The 15,451-nt window shown below is 43.0% G+C and overlaps 1 long non-coding RNA gene and 1 pseudogene across 1 annotated transcript; both read right to left on the bottom strand.

Annotated features, from left to right (window-relative positions):
• Nucleotides 1–1,587: 1,587 nt before the first annotated feature.
• LOC121575819 lies at nucleotides 1,588–8,614 on the bottom strand. The gene is made up of 3 exons (XR_006002382.1): nucleotides 8,467–8,614; nucleotides 4,793–5,415; nucleotides 1,588–1,824 (listed from the first exon to the last, which is right to left on the bottom strand). It is a non-coding gene; the product is annotated as an uncharacterized LOC121575819 (long non-coding RNA).
• A 589-nt stretch (nucleotides 8,615–9,203) lies between these two features.
• Nucleotides 9,204–14,555, bottom strand: LOC121575764 (annotated as a pseudogene).
• Between the last annotated feature and the right edge of the window lie 896 nt (nucleotides 14,556–15,451).

Genomic DNA, 15,451 nt, shown 5'->3' with positions numbered 1-15,451 from the left:
CACTTCATGAAGATTTATTTTCAATTTAATCAATTTTAACTCAAAAGGGTGTTTTTTTGTTTGCCTCTGATCTGTCTCGCTTTATTGTGTGTTTTTGCATGAGTATAGAGGTGCTGCTTGGTCTGTCTGTTACCAATAAAAGTATCACATAGCTATGTTCGTTTGTCATGTATTCATCAAAAAGTAGCAGCATAATAAGTGGTTGTTTAAATACTGTTGTTTTAAATACTGTTGTTTAAATACTGTTGTTTAAATACTGTATATTTTAGTGTATAGAAACCAATGCAGCTGCTTTATTACTTATAGAGGAAACATACTAATACTTTGAGGGCAAAGGGAGAGATAGAGACAGAAGTGCTGAAGGACACATTTTGGATGTGTGGACGGGGGTACAGTACAGTAGTGTCCACTAGGTGGGTTACAGTTCCCCAGACATTGTCCTGCAGCAGTAATAGTCCTCCAGATCTCCTGATGTCGTGTTCTAGTTCTCCAATGTGTAGAATGTCCATTCCCTTGTTGTTCCAGGTCTAAAACTGTGAGACACAATACTTACCATGGTCATACTAGAATCATCTACCATAACTTCGTAATGCCATGGCCATAAGTGGTCATATGAACAGATTTTCCTTTTGTAACCAATGAATAATGAATCTGCCACTGCTATGATTGCTTATAACATTTGTTTTAGTAATGTAGCGTTAGGGAAACAAAGAAAGGGGTGGAAAAGTGAATCGATTACTTAAAATATCTACTGTATGTTCATTTGGAAGAGCTAATTATGTACTATTTGTCAGTGAAACGTCTGTAAGGAAAGCCAGTACTGCCACACACATATTGTTATAATCAAATACATAGCCTAGTCATGTCAATCACAAGGGGACAATTAGGAAATCAATTATATTGGGACATTTAGGAGCAGTGAGATGAAAGTGATAGGCAGTAATCAACAACTTGATGGTATTAGGCACACAGAGAAAATATGTGAAATGAGGGTATAGGTGTGTGTCACTCCAGTGTAGTGGAAAGGTTTGTGCATGTGTGTACAGTATTATGTTGTAATCTTTGAATTTGTTGTATGTAAATGGTGAATGATTAACACGGCAAGGTCCACACGTAGTATGTAAGTGTTATTTTTTTTAAGGGTAGCTTAAGAAAAATGTAACAACAGACACAAATTATACTTTACCATATTTTACTTATTACCATTTTGCTTATTGTCAAAACTTAAAAGAAAATATAAAGAAAAAAGTAAATTAATATGAGTATAAAATACCAACTGGTTACAGGTAATGTAAGCACTGTAATCCCAAAGCTCTGTAGGAGGACATTATGATGCTCTGAACCTAGATCAGAAACATAGATCATAGATCAGATCCAGTAAGATACAGTAGCTGTGGATCAGTGAGCAATAGATCACTGCAGGTTATTAAAGATGAGTCTGAACATAATGTAACCGTCAAGACTTGCATGTATCCTGTAGCTCAGTTGGTAGAGCATGGCGCTTGCAACGCCAGGGTTGTGGGTTCGTTTCCAACGGGGGGCCAGTATGAAAAATTTATGCACTCACTAACTGTAAGTCGCTCTGGATAAGAGCGTCTGCTAAATGACTCAAATGTAAATGTATCATCATAGATCTACAGTAGATTATCAGTATCACTGAACAGGGGAGTGCAGCCGCGGCACTGCTACAGACCTGTGTCGTATACTACCTTGTTATTCGGTCCTGTGAGGTTGTTGTCCAGTCGTTCCTGTTCCAGGTCATCCTGTTCCTCTGCCGGGTCAAAGTTATACATGGGCATCAGCTGGTGCCTCAGCTTCTCCAGTCTGAACAGTGAACAGAGGGCAGGAGGAAAGAAATAGTTAGAAAAATGTATCTATGTTGTATTGAAACCTTTAATGAATTGTTAGAAACACATTACATTTTAAATGTTAGTCATTTAGAAGACGCTCTTTTCCAGAGTGACTTGCAGTTAGTGCATTCATCTTAAGATAGTTGTATAAAATGATTAACTATAAGCTTGGGTTACTATACAGTGGGGGAAAAAAGTATTTAGTCAGCCACCAATTGTGCAAGTTCTCCCACTTAAAAAGATGAGAGAGGCCTGTAATTTTCATCATAGGTACACGTCAACTATGACAGACAAATTGAGAAAAAAAATCCAGAAAATCACATTGTAGGATTTTTAATGAATTTATTTGCAAATTATGGTGGAAAATAAGTATTTGGTCACCTACAAACAAGCAAGATTTCTGGCTCTCACAGACCTGTAACTTCTTCTTTAAGAGGCTCCTCTGTCCTCCACTCGTTACCTGTATTAATGGCACCTGTTTGAACTTGTTATCAGTATAAAAGACACCTGTCCACAACCTCAAACAGTCACACTCCAAACTCCACTATGGCCAAGACCAAAGAGCTGTCAAAGGACACCAGAAACAAAATTGTAGACCTGCACCAGACTGGGAAGACTGAATCTGCAATAGGTAAGCAGCTTGGTTTGAAGAAATCAACTGTGGGAGCAATTATTAGGAAATGGAAGACATACAAGCCCACTGATAATCTCCCTCGATCTGGGGCTCCACGCAAGATCTCACCCCGTGGGGTCAAAATGATCACAAGAACGGTGAGCAAAAATCCCAGAACCACACGGGGGGACCTAGTGAATGACCTGCAGAGAGCTGGGACCAAAGTAACAAAGCCTACCATCAGTAACACACTACGCCGCCAGGGACTCAAATCCTGCAGTGCCAGACGTGTCCCCCTGCTTAAGCCAGTACATGTCCAGGCCCGTCTGAAGTTTGCTAGAGTTCATTTGGATGATACAGAAGAGGATTGGGAGAATGTCATATGGTCAGATGAAACCAAAATAGAACTTTTTGGTAAAAACTCAAATCGTCGTGTTTGGAGGACAAAGAATGCTGAGTTGCATCCAAAGAACACCATACCTACTGTGAAGCATGGGGGTGGAAACATCATGCTTTGGGGCTGTTTTTCTGCAAAGGGACCAGGACGACTGATCTGTGTAAAGGAAAGAATGAATGGGGCCATGTATCGTGAGATTTTGAGTGAAAACCTCCTTCCATCAGCAAGGGCATTGAAGATGAAACGTGGCTGGGTCTTTCAGCATGACAATGATCCCAAACACACCACCCGGGCAACGAAGGAGTGGCTTCGTAAGAAGCATTTCACGGTCCTGGAGTGGCCTAGCCAGTCTCCAGATCTCAACCCCATAGAAAATCTTTGGAGGGAGTTGAAAGTCTGTGTTGCCCAGCGACAGCCCCAAAACATCACTGCTCTAGAGGAGATCTGCATGGAGGAATGGGCCAAAATACCAGCAACAGTGTGTGAAAACCTTGTGATGACTTACAGAAAACATTTGACCTGTGTCATTGCCAACAAAGGGTATATAACAAAGTATTGAGAAACTTTTGTTATTGACCAAATACTTATTTTCCACCATAATTTGCAAATAAATTCATAAAAAATCCTACAATGTGATTTTCTGGATTTTTTTTTCTCTTTTGTCTGTCATAGTTGACGTGTACCTATGATGAAAATTACAGGCCTCTCATCTTTTTAAGTGGGAGAACTTGCACAATTGGTGGCTGACTAAATACTTTTTCCCCCACTGTACACATCTAAGAATTGTTTTACTATATCCATCTGAAAGAATGTAGTAACCCAACTGCTGCTTCCTATCCTAGACTATGGTGACATCATCTATCAAAACACAACCAAGACCTTACTTTGCGAATTAGATGTCATTTATAACAATCTTTGCAGATTAAGTCTTGGATGCCATTACAAGACACATCATTGCACAATGTATGAATCACTAAATTGGCTGTCACTCCCAAACAGAAGATAACTGCATTGGTACCAATTTCTTTTAAAATGTATCAAATTAAATGTCCCAGTATATATTAAGGAACACCATACTTTACAAGACTCACAGTACTCCTTTTGACAAAAGCAGCAATTACAAATTCCACGGGAACATCATGAGGTTGGAGTAAGATCTTTCAGATACAAAGACCCAACTGACTGGAAAAAATGTACCTATAGAAATCAGGGCATTCAAATCACACATTGAATTTAAGAAAGCCCTTTTTCAATTGTTAGGAACAAACTGTTTGTGTTTTTAACTAATAGAAACATCACCATGTGAAGATATTTGTAAATATATATGTATATACAGTATTATACATACTTAGTTGTATTAGTAGTTGTAGCAGTAGTTTTTATTAGTTGTAGTCTTATTAGTAGTTATACAACAACTTTTTGATGCTTTTATTGTAAGTAAGTAAAGTTTCTTTTTATTTCATTGTTATTATTATTAGACAGTAGTTGCCATATTATTTATGTTACTACGTATTGTTTTTGTTTTGTTTTTTTCATTGAAAAAGAGATTTCATTCTGAAAAAAAGTATAAATAAATAAATAGCTAGGTGAGACAACCACATATCACAATCATATTAAGTCACTTTTTCATCAATAAAATAGTTATCAGCAAAGTCAGTGCTAGTAGGAAAAGGAGTGTTATTTAATCATTTGATTAAGGTAGGTTTTCAGAAGTTTTCAGAATATGGGCAGGGACTCTGCTGTGCTAACGTCATCTCGTTCAACCATTGGGGTCCCAAGTCAAAGATTACTGACAGTTTTCTCATAATGCTATGATTATTTGGATATTCATGGAAGGTTGCCCTCCCTTTCACAAATCTGGCTGATAATTTTAACTCATATATAATGAGGAATTTCAAGGAACTACTTTGCAATTAAAGTACATTTCCTTACCTCTTCCGTTTCCTGATATACAGCATCTGGGAGTGGGAGACATGGTGGGGCACAGGGAGACACACAGATCATTGTTAATTAGATAAGAGGAGAAAAATCTACTTATTCATACTGTACACTGTCGTGACAAACATACATATTTTGTGGGCATGGAAACTAGGTAATGACTAAAGTGATTGCTTTCTTATCACGACCAATGCCAGGCCAATTACAGTGATGATGCCAAAGGGCACCAGCACCATGCCCATCTCAGAGCCCTCTAGCGCCAACTCTGGCAGCTTGGTGGCGTTGAAACTTGTCTCGTTGGTTGTTGTTATAGTAATGCTAGTGACCATGAGTGTTGTCCTGGACTCGGTGACGTTGTCCCGTTCCATCCTGGCGTCCGTTGTAACGGTGAGAAGGGTGGTCATGGAGGCGCTAGGCGCTAGAGACAGTGGAGAGAAAGCTAGCGGTTGTCTTGGCCATAGTCGTATCCATGGTTTCAGCCAAGAGGAAACAACAAAGGAATGTGGAGAGTTGTCTTGTTGTGTCACAACAGCCGCAGGTTGGCTCTCTCTGGACTGAGATCTGCTGAAGCATTGGGAATGCATTGAGCACACCAGAACACACTCTCCAGGCAGAACCTGAAACAGATCATTTAACACCATCAGATCAGAAAACAAGCAAACATATTATGCACACTACAATAGCATATCATATGGCTTGGTTGGTTGTAGGTTGGTTTTGTGTGTGTGTGTGTGTTTAGGTGGGTAGTATGTTTGAGGTCTGAAGGACACATTTGTCAAATAGGAGGGGACTTTCATTCTGGTTCTGATAAAGGCAAAACCTCTGATCACCTACTGAAAGCAGTCAGGTGTTAATATTTCTGTGGAATGCTGAAACAAATTGCCACCAAGGTGCATCATCCATAAAAACGAAACTAGATGCAAAATAATCTTGTCTATTTTTCACAGGGCTCATGACATGACTAGCTCTTGGCCTCGTAAAAGTGTGTGTTTGTAGAAGTAGGTAAAAGCATATATACGTCCCTACCCCTGGTTCTATCAGATTAAACCCCATAACCTGTTGTGCCAACAGGGCAGCAGCGGGTGTTGTGGGCAGGATGTGGGCACCAGATGCAGAGAAAAGAGTGGCAGAACATAGCAGAGAAAATACAGAGGAAAACCAACACTCAGAAATTCAGCACACTTTGTTAGGCGATGTGTCAAAAGGTGTTTACACAGTCGCTCCAAAGTTTATACATTAATGAGTACTACACAACCAACACACACACCACCTTTTATATAGTATTTGCTTATGATGATTTATAAAGCATTTATATAGACTTTATAAAGGGCTAGTGAAGGCTTCATTAAGCCTTCATAAGATATAATTAGTTAAAGTGTGAGCCAGAGGGTCAATGGATTGACATGCTGAATTATGCCATGGACAATAGTAGGGCAGACATGATACACCCTACTATAGTGTCACACAAAATAAAATGGTATTTGTCACATGCTTCGTAAACAACCGGTGTAGACGAACAGTGAAGTGCTTACTTATGGGCCCTTCCCAACAATGCAGAGAGAAAAATATAGAAAATATAATAACACAATGAATAAATATACAATCAGTAACAATAACTTGGCTATATACACGGGGTACCAGTACCGAGTCGATGTGCAGGGGTATGAGGTAATTGAGGTAGATATGTATAGGTAGGGGTAAAGTGACTAGGCAACAGGATAGATATTAAACAGAAGGAGCAGCATATGTGATGAGTCAAAAGAGTTGGTGCAAAGAGGGTCAATGCAGATAGTCCGGGTAGCTATTTGGAGTCTTTGACAATCTGACATTGCCTGGTATAGAGGTCCTGGATGGCAGGGAGCTCGGTCCCAGTGATGTACTGGGCCGTACACACTACCCTCTGTAGCGCCTTGCGGTCGGATGCCAAGCAGTTGCGATACCAAGCAGTGATGCAGCCAGTCAAGATGCTCTCAATGGTGCAGCTGTATAACTTTTTGAGGATCTGAGAGCCCATGTCAAATCTTTTCAGCCTCCTTCATGTCTGTGTTGGTGTGTATGGACCATGTTAATTCCTTAGTGATGTGGACACCGAGGAACTTGAAGCACTCGACCCTCTCCACTGCAGCCCTGTCGATATGGATGGGGGCATGCTCTGCCCTCCATTTCCTGTAGTCCACAATCAGCTCCTTTGTCTTGCTGACGTTGAGGGAGAGGTTGTTGTCCTGGCACCGCTCTGCCAAGTCACTGACCTCATCTCTATAGGCGGTCTCATTGTCGTCAGTGATCAGGCCTACCACCGTCATGTCGTCAGTCAACTTAATGATGGTGTTGGAGTCATGCGCGGCCACTCAGTCGTGGGTGAACAAGGAGCAAGGAGCCCCCGTGGTCAGCGTGGCGGATGTGTTGATGCCTACCCTCACCACCTGGGGGTGGCCCATCAGGAAGTCCAGTATCCAGTTGCAGAGGGAGGTGTTCAATCCCAGGGTCCTGAGCTTAGTGATTAGCTTGGAGGGCACTATGGTATTGAACGCTGAGCTGTAGTCAATGAACAGCATTCTCACATAGGTGTTCCTCTTGTCCAGGTGGGAGAGGGCAGTGTGGAGTGCAACTGTTGGGATATGTTGGGGTGGTATGCAAATTGGAGTGGGTCCAGGGTGTCTGGGATGATGGTGTTGATGTGAGCAATGACCAGCCTTGCAAAGCATTTCATGGCTACATATGTGAGTGCTACGAGACGATAGTCATTTAGACAGGTTACCTTTGTGTTCTTGGGCACAGGGACTATGGTGGTCTGCTTGAAACATGTAGGTATTACAGACTGGGTCAGGGAGAGTTCTGGTCATCCATCTGGCCCGCGGCCTTGTGAACATTAACCGATTTAAAGGTCCTACTCACATTGGCTATGGAGAGCGAGATCCCACAGTCCTCACGAACTGCTGGTGCTCTCATGCATGGTTCAGTGTGTTGCTTGCCTCGAAGCGAGCCGTGAAAACAAAGACACATGAGCCATCCCCGGTCCCACCCTCCTCAGAATGCAGTCTGCCAGCCTGTCTGTCTGTTTGTTTTCCTAATGAGGAACATGTGCAGTGCAAGATCTCAACCAATCCCAACCCAGAGCTAGTCTCAGCCTTTGTCACTGTCCAATTGGAGATCAAATACAGTACAAAGACAGTCATCTCTTATTGTCCTTTTCACACCATGAAATGTTGTTGCACGGTGTTCATTCCTCTGTAAATCAATGAGTATAAATATGGCAAACGCCTGGCTTTTAATCCTGCCAACGTGACATGCAAATTCTTGTCTTAATTGCCCTCCCAGATTAGGGGTATGTACCTACCTTTCCTCGATGTGATGGGAGAACCACTATTTTTTTTTAAAGGAGCCGTAGTAGGCAGCCAGATAGAGGAGGGGTAATATCCTAGGGAGAAGGAACGTTTCCCCCTCTCTCTACCCCTCCTCCTCTGTCCACCCCTCCTCCTCCTCGCTCTACCCCTCCTCCTCTGTCCACCCCTCCTCCTCCTCCTCCTCCTCTCTCTACCCCTCCTCCTCTGTCCACCCCTCCTCCTCTCTCTACCGCTCCTCTGCTTCTCCCTTCTCCTCAGCAGTAACACAAGCAGCCGCTCCACTGACTGAGGGGCTGTTTACATAGAAAACACACTCTTTCTCACCTCCTGCTCCACTCCACACAAAGCAACCAGACCCCTGGATGCTTCCAAAGGATTCCCCCTGTTTATCTCTTCTTTCCTCTTTAGATCTGTTCCCCTATCCTGGCCCTTGTTGTGTTTCAGATAACAGTAGCAGCTCCAGGGATGCTGCAACCAGAGCACTGTAATCCAAAGCTCCCTCCCCATCCCTCCTGTGATAGGTCGGATGGGGTGAAAGCGGCAGCTGGCGTTGGCTCCCTGAGCCATCCATCTGGCTTTATAGGGATGAGAATGGGATTTAATGGTTGGGGAGATGCTGTCAGGCCAAGGAGGATGATTATATCCGGGTGGCTGGCCTGGGGAAATTAACCCTATGATGTCACATCCTCTAACAGGCAAGGGACTGGGGATTCTCATTGAGGCAAATGTGCTTTCACTCAAGCTCTTTTCATTCATAGGTTGTAAGGATTTGTTTTAGTTTTTTGTAATTTTGAGAAATCATACATATGAGATCCTATATTTACGCCAAAAATCACCCATAAGAATTCAAGTCAATCAGTCAGCACACAACGCAGTAATAGCCACATTTTTATTTGAATGAAAACATCTGCATACTTGAGGACCAATATTGAGAGAAATTGTCTTATTTTATCATCATACGTTATCAAAACAGGTGAAGCATGATGTTCAGGACAGTAAGCAACACTGTCATCCCTGACCAATATAATGTTCACTCTTCATTTCTGGCTTCTTTGATTCACTTAGCTCATCTTGAAGGAGTCTCCAGTCATCATGGCCACACATTTTGGGAAGAAAATAGGATGCTTTAAATCAAGGTTATTTGTTCAATCTTTTTTTATCCAAGTTAGTCTCATTGAGATAATATCAATATGATTTTGAGAGACTGGTCTACTGCTACCTTCATAGTCGATGCTTCTGTCTCAATATTTATCTGGCTCCTTCATCATCTGCTCTGCCTCTAACTCATTCAGTTGTTCTCCTGCATTCATCAACACATACTGTACCTGCAAATAGAGGTGGTTTGTTACTGATTCTTAAAGTTAATTTAAGTTCATATTGAGGAAAAACAACGGGCAAAAAGGTCTCTAAACTGGAACCAAGCCATAGATGCTGTAGGTAATGTCAGGCTTACTTCAGCGTATTCCACTCGATATATATCCCTTGGCCTCTTTGTCAAACACTTTGAAAGCAGCTCGTAGCGCCGCATCTTGGCCCTTTGCTCTTTCGTGGGCCAATGCCATTAGACCCAGGAAGCTATCACGGTTAAAGGTACCTTTGCCTGTGATGACACAAAAACAGGTGATGAGGAAGATATTACTACTAGCTAGCTGTATATAAGAAACAGAGCCAGAAATTGACAGCCTTCGTTAAATAATTTCCTTTGATGTATTTTGAATAAACAGATATAAAGAAGAAAGGAAAGTGTGTATTTAACATTGTTAGTGGAATCAGTAGGCCTATGTATTAGTACTAGGTGTTTGGTAGAAATCAAATAAATACCTGGAATTGAGGACTGGTGGATCACATTATTGCAATAGGGCATTGAAAAAGTAAAACACTGACATCTAGTGATGACAGAGAAATCCTACTGTAAATTAATCTCCTAACATGTCATGTTACAGTACAATGCTTTTGATTTCCAAGTCTCATACTAAAATGAATCTTCACAAAAAAAAGTTAATCACTCAACTGTGTAAGAAGAACAGTACAGTTTGATACAATTTTATATGGAATTTGACGGTAGAATACCAGCATTGTTGAAATTTTTCATCAGCTATAACAGTTTATTGTAGAATAGAGAATATCATTGTGATGGTGGATAACATTGTATTAGTTACTGAAATAAATTGTAAGAGTATATATGTAATGTACCTAAAACTTATCAATGGTCACTTTAAAATAAAGGCCATATTGTGAAAGATATACTCACCAACTTTGTTGTCACGCCCTGACTCTGGGGACTCGTATTTGTTGAGTCAGGGTGTGTATTTTCTGTGTAGTATGTTCTATGTTGCATTTTCTATGTTTAGATCTAGATCGTGTAGATCTATGTTGGCCGGTGTGGTTCCCAATCAGAGGCAGCTGTAGCTTGTTGTCTCTGATTGGGGACCATACTTAGGTAGCCTATTGGCACTAGTGGGTTGTGGGATCTTGTTCCATGTAGGTATGTTTTGTGTTCTACCTTGGACTTCACGTTTCGTTTGTTTATTGTCTTGTCAGTTGTTTATTCATTTAAATAAACATGTATGCATATCACGCTGCGCCTTGGTCCGTCCCGTCTGTAAGCGAACGTGACAGAAGATCCCACCAAACGAGGACCAAGCAGCGTGTTCAGGAGCAAACGCCGGGAATTCAACAGGAGGTTACATTAGTAGATGTCCTCCTCGGTTGGGGGAGAATTACGGAGGAGGAGGCCGTCCGTTACCGGAAGGCGATGAAGGAGGATGCCCAGGTAGGAGAGGAAAAACGGCACCAACAGTGCCGACGACGGAGACCCGAGAGGCAACCCCAAGAAACATTTTTGGGGGGCACACGGTGTGGACGAAGAAGCAGCAGGAGGCCGTTAAAGGGCGGATCTGCAGGTTAGGAGAGGAGGCCACCATGTTACGGGGGCTATTGGTTCAGAGGGAGCAGGAGTTATTTGGTCAGAGGGAGGCGCTACAGGAGGCTATAAGGGAGAAGGAAAGTGTAGAGGCACGGCGAGAGGAGCTGGTTAGGCAGCAGAAGGAGCGGGGGTTAATAAAGGAACCCAGTCCCGCTCCTCGCACCAAGAAAGTGGTGCGTGTCGCCAGTCCGGTCCGGCCCATTCCTGCTTCCCGCACTAAGCCAGTGGTGCGTGTTCCCAGTACGGCCCGACCCGTTCCTGCCCCTCGCACCAAGCCAGTGGTGCGCGTCGCCAGCCCGGTCCGGCCTGTTCCTGCCCCTCGCACCAAGCCAGTGGTGCGCGTCGCCAGCCCGGTCCGGCCCGTTCCTGCTCCCCGCACCAAGCCAGTGGTGCGTGTGTCCAGTCTGGCACGGCCCGTGCCTGTTCCACCGGTGCCTGATCCGGCACCGGTCAGCTGCTCCACTCCGGAGCCAGAGCAGTCCGCTCCACCGGTGCCCAGTTCAGCTCCGGTCAGCAGCTCTACTCCGGAGCCAGAGCAATCCGCTTCACCGGGGTCCAGTCCAGCTCTGGTCAGCGGCTCCACTCCGGAGCCAGAGCAGTCCGCTCCACCGGTGCCTGATCCAGCTCCGGTCAGCTGCCCCACTCCGGAGCCAGAGCAATCCACTTCACCAGGGTCCAGTCCAGCTCCGGTCAGCGGCTCCACTCCGGAGCCAGAGCAATCCGCTTCACCGGGGTCCAGTCCAGCTCCGGTCAGCGGCTCCACTCCGGAGCCAGAGCAGTCCGCTCCACCGGTGCCCAGTCCAGCTCCGGTCAGCGGCTCCAGTCCGGAGCCTGTGCAGTCCGCTCCACCGGTTCCCGGTCCAGCTCCGGTCAGCGGCTCCAGTCCAGACCCAGACGTCAGCCCCTCTCCAGGTTCGGGGTCTCCCACACCAGGGTCCAGACAGGGCTTGGTACTTCGTGGGAGGAATGAGAGGGGAAGCAGCGCGCGAGGTCCAGACCAGACCAGGGGCTCAACAGGGAGGCGGAGAGTAAGTGGTCGTCCCGCCCTAACCCGGCCCCTACCCTGTTATGTTTATGTTGTCGGAGTCCGCACCTTTGGGGGGGGTTACTGTCACGCCCTGACTCTGGGGACTCGTATTTGTTGAGTCAGGGTGTGTATTTTCTGTGTAGTATATTCTATGTTGCATTTTCTATGTTTAGATCTAGATCGTGTAGATCTATGTTGGCCAGTGTGGTTCCCAATCAGAGGCAGCTGTAGCTCGTTGTCTCTGATTGGGGACCATACTTAGGCAGCCTATTGGCACTAGTGGGTTGTGGGATCTTGTTCCGTGTAGGTATGTTTTGTGTTCTACCTTGGACTTCACGTTTCGTTTGTTTATTGTCTTGTCAGTTGTTATTCATTTAAATAAACATGTACGCATATCACGCTGCACCTTGGTCCGTCCCGTCTGTAAGCGAACGTGACATTTGTCCACATCTTTGGCCATCTGAAGGAGCTCTCTCTTGGTAGGATGATTCCCATTAAGCTCATCAGTCGCTCCAGCTCCTGTGTCTTCACTGTTCCATTTACTTCCTCATCAAACATCTCAAAAACACCTTTATGCTCAGTGATATGCTCCTGTGTCAAAGTGTTTACCTAGGAAAAGCACCATGAATAATAACTTTTGATGGAACTGAGAAAAGTTCAATCATCCCAATATTTTATTAGCATTCTAGGCCTGTAAATGACATGCACTTAGGCTGAGAAGTTAAAGAAAGTACTTAACTACAAAAGGTTTACGCTCATGCCCAAGGCCAATTGTCAGTTTTCCAGAACATTTAATCTACATAAAATATGAGCCCTTGTTGACAAATTGTAAAATCGTACAAATTATAGAAAAATTGATAATTCTGTAATACTTTCAAAATGGTTACTCACCATTTTGTCTGGTACTAGAGAAATTGACACAGTTCAGAGTGAGACAAAATCTATATTTGATATTACTCAAGAAGCCCTGTTACCTTTTCCCCTGGGTTAGATATACAAGGAGACCTTTTATGGTGTATTTGTATTTATTATGGATTCCCATTAGCTGTTACCAAGGCAGCAGCTACTCTTCCTGGGGTCCAAACATATTAAAGCACTTACATTACATATAAAACAGTACATCATATAACATTATTACACCACTATATATCTACAATAAAACATGTTTAATACCACCATACAACAATATCACAATGTGTGCGTATGCATGTGTCGGTACCTTTGTGTGTGTCTCTTCACAGTCCCCGTTGTTCCATGAGGTGTATTTTTACCTGTTTTTTAAAAATCTGATTCTACTGCTTGCATCAGTTACCTGATGTGGAATAGAGTTCTGTGTAGTCTTTACTCTATGTAGTACTGTGTGCCTCCCATAGTCTGTTCTGGACTTGGGGACTGTGAAGAGACCTCTGGTGGCATGTCTTGTGGGGTATGCATGGGTGTCCGAGCTGTGTGCTAGTATTAAACAGACAGCTCGGTACATTCAGCTTGTCCAAGAGGAATCTGTTACTTGCTGGAATCACAGTGCCATTAGAGTCATCACTAGCAAGAAGTATACATCTGAATGCCATTTGTCAATATAAATATTTTTGATAATACAAATTTAACATGAATATGATTAGACTATGTAAATATGTTGTTAACCTTCAAATGCTGTTGGATTACTCAGTGACATCAGCTGCTCTGAGACTTGCCAGTTGCTTTCAGCAGCTTCCTTTTCAGCAGGTGCTGTGTAGTCCTGTGTGAGTCTCTTTAGTTCAGCCTACCAACTAAGGACAGGCATTAAAGCCAAAGGTTATATCGAACAGTGCAAAGGAGTTAAATTCATCAGATGAAGCTCCATAGGGCACATTTAGGAAATTATACCAGTGCATGGGGTTCACAGTCATCACCAGTAAAAAAAAGACTTGGGCTCATGGATTCTTTGGTCAGAACATGTCTCTGCCTTGGGTTTATTTTAGCAACAGATTTCAGTATATTTTAGGGATTAAAAAGGGTTTTAGTAAGTCTGTGTGCTATCTTTCCACTCTGTTTTTTTGTGAGCAGGCCACTTGCAAATGCCCTCTCCTATGGAACGCCGTTTGGGTCTTTGTGTGTCAAAAAAATATATACGTCAAATAACACTATTTGACGTGTCAGATAACACTATTTGACGCATCAAATAAGCTTGTTGACCAATCAGGACCTGAATATGACTGCACGTCACATAATAATTGAATTAGTTCATTAAGTTTTTACGTAGTTATTACACATTGATTACACTATCACTCGTATTTCATATGTCAAGCGATTCACCTATGCTATGAGTAATAGATTTTGTCACTGATTATCCTCATTTGCATAAAGGTCGTTAGGACTCCGCCCAATTCTCTAACTGCTCATTCTCTCAGGTACCGATGAAAGGCGTTCACTCAACTTTCTGTTCTTGCAAAGGCCCTCTCCCTCTATCCTCCAAAAAGACATGACTTTAACGCCATGGTATAATCCTATTATCTGGTTTTCCAATACAGAAAAATATATAATACTGAACCAAATGAAATGGCTACATTATGAAAAAAGGTTGAGCACACCTGTACAGAACAAAATTGTACTTTGGGGCCCAAATTATATAGTATAGGCACATCCTCAGCAGTTAAATATTATTGAAACATAGGTATGACCGATGTAAAAAAATATATAGGTATGCAGAAGATAGACAAACACTGTGCAAAACAAATATGGGTGGGAGATTTGTTCATAGTTACCCGAAAAACATTGTTGCAATTCTCACAGATTCATTAGAGTGCGCTTACACACACACAGACCAATAGACAGACAGACAGACAGACCACACACACACCAGTGGGGGCTGGTGGGAGGAGTTATAGGAGGACGGGCTCATTGTAATGGCTGGAATCTAATAAATGGAACGGCATCAAACACAACAAACATATGGAAACCAGATGTTTGACTCTGTTCCAATAATTCTATTCTATAATTCTATTACAATGAGCATGTCCTCCTATAGCTCCCCCACCAGCCTCCTCTGACACACACACAAACATACATACTCATGCAAAAGTACACAGAAGATACACGAACACCATGCAAAACAAATATGGGTAGGAGATTTGTTCATAGTTACCCAAAAACTCTTTGCAATTCTTCACAGATTCATTGGGGCACACAGGCAGACAGACAGACAGGCAGACAGACATACACACACACAGAACTGTAGTGGGCTCTTGGGACAGACACCCAAACTGATGCTGCCAATTTAATCCTTATATTAATGAGTCAAAAAATGAGGCTTTCCTCTGAGAGTCATATTATAGCTATTGTAGAGAATATACATTTTATGAAGTACTGTAAACCCATAA

Source organism: Coregonus clupeaformis, chromosome 10 (genome assembly GCF_020615455.1).
Source record: "Coregonus clupeaformis isolate EN_2021a chromosome 10, ASM2061545v1, whole genome shotgun sequence".
Classification (NCBI taxonomy): Eukaryota; Metazoa; Chordata; class Actinopteri; order Salmoniformes; family Salmonidae; genus Coregonus; species Coregonus clupeaformis.
The sequence above is the reverse complement of the archived record's forward strand: the minus strand, read 5'-3'. Positions and strand labels throughout refer to the sequence as shown.